Source organism: Marmota monax, unplaced genomic scaffold, assembly GCF_021218885.2.
Source record: "Marmota monax isolate L192 unplaced genomic scaffold, Marmota_monax_Labrador192_F-V1.1 WCK01_AAM20220418_F8-fsc00138, whole genome shotgun sequence".
Classification (NCBI taxonomy): Eukaryota; Metazoa; Chordata; class Mammalia; order Rodentia; family Sciuridae; genus Marmota; species Marmota monax.
This window is the reverse complement of record NW_026692763.1, coordinates 2,323,471-2,330,173: the sequence shown is the minus strand read 5'-3', so window position 1 is coordinate 2,330,173 and position 6,703 is coordinate 2,323,471.

Genomic DNA, 6,703 nt, shown 5'->3' with positions numbered 1-6,703 from the left:
TCACAAGGTATTTCTCTAAGGAAATCACCCATCCTTACCAGGCCTCAGTTAAAACTATTGGGTGATGCTGGACCCATCGTTGGCCTCCAGTTGTTCTTTCTGGATATAAAGAAAGCTCTTGGCTGGAGAGAGAGGTCAGGAACCAACTATGGCTGGCTGCAGTCACGTGCTGGGCTCTGCACACAATGATAAATCCCTGTGGCCCTTTTAATGTCCCATGGGGGAGGCCTCTTGGGGAGGTGGGCATGGGCAGAGCCCATGGGAGGCCACAGGGAAGGCAAGGAAGTGCTACCGGCACAGATGGCCAGAGGCTGGGGCACAGCGGAGTGGACCGGGGCATGGGAGCTGGAACCAGCTCACTGGGTTCAAATCCTGCCAGGCTACTTACCAGGAGAGTCCCCTGGGGAAACTCCTTAACCCCTCTGTGCCTCATTAACCTGGAAATGAGAGCATCCAATGGAATACTCCATGTCAAGACTACAGCACACCCTCTTCAGCTGCTGACCCAGACTCGCCCATCTCCTGCCGTTATGACAGAACAGAGGGCTGTGGCTGGTGTTTATGTGGGAACTAAAGATTGGTCCAGGTCATGGGCCTGTTCCCCAGTTCTCTCCCCTCACTGGTCTGTCTGCCTTAGGTTGAGCATGTCCTCAGCCCACCTCATGCCTGTCCATGGAGGAGTGGGCCTTGTGCAAATTTTGTCCCCTAGGGCTCAGGCTTTTTCCTAGTGGTTAGTCTTGAGTTGGCCTCCTCTACTTCCTGAAAGGCACTCCTGAGTGACCAGGAAGCGGCTGTGTGCACACTGATCTCATCTCAGGATTCCATGCAACTCAATTTAACAAGCACAGTCTATGTGCCAGCCTGGGGCCTGCAGTGGTCACGCAGAGATGAATGAGCACGGGCCCTGGCTTTGCAGATCTCTCAACCCAGTGAGAAAGGCCAGCAATTCAGTAGACACCATGAGGGTGTGGGTGGGTACTCACTGGAGCTCTGGCTGGAGCAGCAGGCTTCACCTTGGAGGGGAGAACAGGGGAGGCTTTCTCTAGGGACCCTCAGAATGGGCCCCCTTCATCCATCCTCCACAAACTTTTACTAAGCACCTATTATGCGCCAAACCCTGTACTAGATCCTGGGAACACAAGGATAAAAAAAGAGAGAAGTGAAGCAGGCAGTTAATTATAGTAGCCTTTCCAGGTCTTAAAAAGTATGTGAGTTCTTCCAAGGGAACTGGCCATTTTGATGTCCTTGGCTGCACTGGTCTGGCATGTAACGTATTTCTCTGCAGTTTGCCTAAGTGCTGCCCAGAAGTGACCTTTCCAAAGGCATTTTAAGCACCACCTGAAGATACAAATTAAGATGCAAGGCCACCAGAGTGACACTACCGGCAACACCAGGGTGAATGGGCATCTGCTACCCAGGCCCTATTGATGGTAACCATATCGGTTTATTGCCTGACATGGTGGCCTGAATGTTTCTTTGGCATGATTTGTCAGACAGAACTCAATTTCATAAATTTAAAAGGAGCTGAAGGAAAGACTTGTGTTTTGGAATCAGTAAGGGAAAATTTGGAGCTCTCATGACATAGGAGGCTTCCGACGACAGATGACTGTACTTCTGGTCAAGGGGACTCCAATTCCCCATCTATAAACAGGGTGATGATCCCACAGCTCTGTGGGGACCAAGAACATGAAGGTATGAGAGGACAAGAGCTGGGCACATATGAGGGACATAAATAACGATGACCTGGCACAGCCTGGCAACCCCTCTCATTCCAGAATCTGGAAGGTTCTGGGTTCCCTTAGCCTGATTCTTGAGTCTCAGCCCTCCTCCTCCCTAGCCTCCTTCTCTGATGCACAGGAACCAAGCACCCCAACCCTGTGCCAAACCTTCCATGCATCGGCCATGCAGTCTGGGGCAGGGCCCAGCTCCTCTCTGGGCCTCAGTCTCTCCATGTAAAGTAATGAGCTGATCTAGACCAGGCTTCTCATCCTGGTCACACCTGGGAATCATCTGTGAGCAGTCCACGACCCTGATGTCTGGCAAATCTGGCCTAACTGGGGTATGACCTGTGCATCCAGGTTTTACAAGCTCCCTAGATGTTTCCGTGGGAAATGTGGTCCTGGGATCATTAGCACGGTCCCACAACTGTCAGGGAAGTGGAAGCTGAGGCTGCCCCCTCATACCCTCACCCTACCAATCGAGTGGTTCACATGCACTTTAAAGTTGGACGAGCCTGGTGGAGATGGCTGGAGTGGCCTCCCTCAGCTCTCTGGTTCCTCAGGAGTGGGCCAGCTTTGCCACAGTCTGTTTCAGAAATGGAGAGCCTTGGAGAGATGCTTCTCCATAGGGCCCTTGTCTCCCTTCTGGAAAGAATAACCTTCCTCCCATCCTTCTTCCTCCTTCCTTTATGGGTATAAGATATGGAAAAATGACAAACCCCCAAATAGTGTGGCCTGGAAAGAGGGAGTGAGGAAGAAGACAACACACTGATAACATGGGTCCTTTCCCAGTGACAGCACAATCCCTGGGAAGGAAGCACAAACATCAACCAGTGATAAGACAATCCCCGGGAAGGAGACATCCATCAAGCCTAGAATGGCAGTCTCTGGGGGGAAGCCAAAGCATTGATCCTTTTCCAAATGAATCCTTTCCTAGTGACAGTACAATGGGACCCCGAAGGAAAAGAGATAAGCACTGAACACTGACTCCAGACCCTCTATTCTTCCCCAAATAAAAATACTGTCCAGTAAAACAAATATCAAATTCTTACAAACCTGTTTCCGGAGTGCTCAAACTGACACGCTCTATCAGTAATTAAATCACTTCTCAGTGTAACACATATAACCACAGATTCCTCCTGGGGACAGTGGCTCATTTTCCATCAGGAAAGTGGGTCCACCAAGGGCACGACTCCACCACTGAAGAAAGGCCGTGCTGATCCATGAAGTTTGCACCGGGCTCCGTCATTTTGTGCTAACAATGAATATACTGTGTAAAATGAGGAAATCTTGGAAATCTTGTTTCTACCACCTTGCTTGCTTGAGAAACAGAGAAGGGCAAGAGAAACTCCAGATAAACTTGGGAGGCCTCACAGCAGCATAGGCTTGCACCTCATTTTTTAAAGTGTTGCCAGTAAGGTTGCAGCCTGGGATGGGAGGGTCAGAGTGGGTGTACCCCAAAATTGAGGCTCCTGAGGGATGGTGGGACTTTCTGGAACCTGCCCAGGGATAAAGGAAAGTCAAGTGGGTGTCTTAGCTGCTTGGATGGAAACTTCTACTGACAACCAAAATGAACATCTTGGGCACTTGTGCTAGCTCTCTCTCTCTCTCTCTCTCTCTCTCTCTCTCTCTCTGTACCAAAGATTGAACCCAGGGTGCTTAACCACTGAGCCACATCCTAACTCCTTTTTATTTTCTATTTTAAGACAGGATCTCACTAGATTGCTTAGGGCCTTGCTAAGTTGCTGAGGCTGGCTTTGAATTCGCGATCCTCCTGCCTCAGCCTCCTGAGCTGCTGAGTTTACAAGCAATGCCACCATGCCTGGCTACATCCTGGGTTCTCTTGAGTGTCCAACCCCAATCTCCAAGCTTAGAAGAAGAGGAAGAAGAAAGGTACCCTGAGAAACAATGCTGTCTCCAGCACCCTTGTCCTGGACAGGATTTCCATTCCCAGGGTTGGTTCAGGTGCATAGGATGCCCCCGTGCATTCCCAGGGGGCCTCAGGTGCATATGGCCCCGGTGAGCAGAAGAAGGATGGAAACTGAAGAAAGTCTCCCCTTCCTGGGGGTCCTTGAAGCTTAGCACCCAGCCTGGTGTGCTGAAGGCAGCTAGACTGCAGAGGCCCTGGGCACCACCCGACAGGACACAGCCCCATGGCTTCTCTGCTGGGGGAGGGTTGGGGAGCTGCAGTAGAGCTGTTGGGCTGGAAGCTGGGCCCTGGCAAGGCTTCTGCCTCCTGCATTATTGATCTACTGCCTGGTCGTGGGTGTGAATAATTCATCAGGACAAGGAAGCACCCGAGTTTTGCAAACTGGAGGCATCCCGGCTTGGCTCTCAGTGTTTACTCCTCTTTGCTTAATGGGTTTCCCAGAGAGAGGCTGAACTGAACCGCAGGTTACTCCTCCTGCCCACAGGACAGGCCTGGGAATGGCCTCCAGGTTTGGAATTGCAAGAAACTTGGTCTAAGCCAAGTTGGAGCTGCCTGCAGCCCCTGGACCAGGGAGCCCTGTCCTCACACGTCTCTGAACCTCTACTTCCTCCTTGGTCCACCAGGGACAATACTATGAGGTGGGCTGAGCTGCACATCCTCTTCACCTGCAGCCCACGTTCAGTTAACACGAGCTGTTGTGGATGTGATTTATAATATATGATGGCTTCTTTCATTGTGGCTGAGGGCTCAGGAAAGAGGAGGTTGCTGGATAGCTGATGGGTGGGGACAGCTGTGGTCAGAGATTCAGGATAGTGGGTGCCAATGGGGGTATCCCCAGCCAGGGCTCTTCTGGGTGGGGCGGCAGGAAGAAGCAGGGGTAGAGATGGAAGGATATCAAAGAATCATCCAGAATCCTATAATGATTTTTATCCCTGATCAGACTTCTCCAAACTACAATCCCAGGGGCCTCTAAGCAGGCTAGGGAGGGAGGATCCCCAGGTCATTGCAGCAGTAGGCGGGTGGGTTGGGTTCCAGGCACCGGGGTACACCAACTCAGCCCTAATGCATTGAGGATCTTGAGCTCCCTTCTGTTTAATGGTTCCATTGACGCATGTGTATTAAGGGTAGTGTAGAATGTAGGATCCTCAGGCTAAACTTAGGCATGGAAGAGATGTTAACCTCTTTATATAGAATCAAATTTAATTTCTCCTAGGTCTCCAGATGGCAGAAACTTTAGTTCAGTCAGTTCAGACCCCTTTATCTGCTTCCTAGTGTGAGAAACACAGACAACGGCCTGAGAGACAATGGCCTGAGAGACAATGGTACAGAGAAAGCAAGACTCTAACGACCCCTCCCCCTCCCTCTCCCCTCCCCCTCCCCTTCCCTCCCCCTTCTCCTTCCCTCCCCCCCTCTCCTCTTCCTCCTCCTCCTCCTCCTCCCCCTCCTTCTTCTTCCAGTTGTAGGTGGACCTTTATTTTATTTATTCATTTTTATGTGGTGCTGAGGATGGAACCCAGTGCCTCACACATGCTAGGCAAGCGCTGTACTGAGCTACAGCCCCAGCCCATCTTGCAAGGTCAGGTGCCTGCTGGTTAGCCACACCCAGAGCAGTTACCATCAGCATTTTCCTCCCTGTGCACAAGGTCCCTCCCCAGGGTTCCTCACTGGCTCAGAGCTGTGGGGCAGACATGGTTCCTGACCATTGCCCATGTTTTGCAGTCTCCTATTGGGTTATTTTAAAATCCACACTTTTAGTTGTCCCCACCTCCCTTCGTGGTGGGGACATCTTCCTGCCTTGAGTGCCTTTTGGCACGTACACAGCTCATCTCTGTTGGTCAGGCCGGCCACTTCCCTCTCACCTCCTGCAAGTCAGGAGGCTGTGAATTATTTTTACGCTCTGGTATTAACTACATGTAACTTCCCCTCTGCTCTCCCCTCCAGCTGCCTCTCTTACATCCCAATTTTACATTTAAGGCTACCTACTGTATTCTGAAAATGGACCACCAGATTTTCTATTTCTCATACTGGGGGGTTGGGGCAGGCTAAGGTGACTGTAGTCTCGTCCTCACTGTTGTCATGGAGATATCCTCATTCCATTGTTCTGGGTCCCTGTGGATGGTTGTTGAGTTGACCTTCAGTCTCCTATTGATGCTCTGGCCCCTCATACAGAGGCTGAGGCAAGTTCAAGGGCAGCCTGGGCAGCTTAGTGAGACCCCATCTCAACATAAAATTTAGAAAAGGGCTGTGCATGCAGCTCAGTGATAGAGCACTCCTGGGTTCAACCCAGTCCTTCAAAATGATGATAATAATAGTGAGAGAGGGATGGGCTGATAAAGATGAGGAATATTCACGTCTTTTCTGGGAATAGGTGGAGATCTCTCAGGAACTCGTCCACCTCCTTTCATGGACTGGCATTTCTGGTCAAGGTAGTGGCCGGGTGTCTTTTTTTGTTTTTGGTGCTGGGGATTGAACTCGGGGGCACTCAACCGTTGAACCACATCCTCAGCCCTGTATCGTATTTTATTTAGAGACAGGGTCTCACTGAGTTGCTTAGGGCCTCGCTTTTGCTGAGGCTGGCTTTGAACTCATGATCCTCTTGTCTCAGCCTCCCAAGGTACTAGGATTACAGGCGTGTGCCACCGAGTGGCAGGTGTCATAAGGGGAGGAGAAAAGCTAGGCAAGTCAAGTTCCAGTTCCAGACAAAGCATTTCTCAAATGATCCACTTGTCTACATGCAGAGCAGAGTAGAAATCTGGTGCAAAGTTTAAGGCAGCAAAAGAGACACAGATGCCAAGCCTCTTCACCCCGTTCCCGTCACCCATGGGACATCTGCAGGCCCGAGCAAGAGTCAGTGTTTTCAGCCAAAGTGAACTTCAAGTCCCTGGGCACCTGTCATCACCATAACTCACAAGCCAGAAGTGTCATCCACAGCAAAGTTCGTGGGAGGCTAAAAATGTACTGACCAGCTGTGTGACCTCCAAATTAGTGATTTTAACAACATTTATGAGCAAGTTAATTTGAAGGGTTCATTTAGGATTTTCTCTGGTAACAGCAG